Below are 564 nucleotides of genomic sequence, written 5' to 3' on the forward strand. Positions count from 1 at the left end.
TGGGGGTAAGGATTCAAAAGTCAGCTTTTCTTTTTGTCTTATACCCTGACTGCAGCTTCCCCTCTCTTTCCTCCCCCCAGTCTCTCTCCTTCCTCCCCTTCTGGGTCCGCCTCCCAAAAGTCAGCTGTTCAAGATAATATGCATATTCCCTTTATTGTGCTGACAGTTCTTAAATCATGTGACAGCTTCCTAAATGCATGTCTCAAAACATCAAATCTTACATTTTACATTTGTTTAACTGATTCTGTCAATAATTCTTTAATTTTTAAGTGTTCACTACATTGCATAAGTGTGTGGGGTGTGTGTGTGTGTGGGTCAGAGGAAAATCAGGAGTGGGGTGTCTCAGCGCCAAGGGCACTCGGAATTCACTAAGCACCTTTACTCACTGGACCATCTCACCAGCCCACCTTTCAATTTTTAAAGCAGGCTCTGGCAGTTAAATTATGTCCCTCTTGGCATCTCACCTTTTTATTTCTCACATTCTATCCTGGAAACTTTTCCTAACAAGGACAGGAAAACACACACACACACACACACACTCACACACACTCACACACACTCACA

This window comes from Psammomys obesus, unplaced genomic scaffold, assembly GCF_907164565.1.
Source record: "Psammomys obesus unplaced genomic scaffold, mPsaObe1.curated_primary_1811, whole genome shotgun sequence".
In the NCBI taxonomy this organism is placed as follows: domain Eukaryota; kingdom Metazoa; phylum Chordata; class Mammalia; order Rodentia; family Muridae; genus Psammomys; species Psammomys obesus.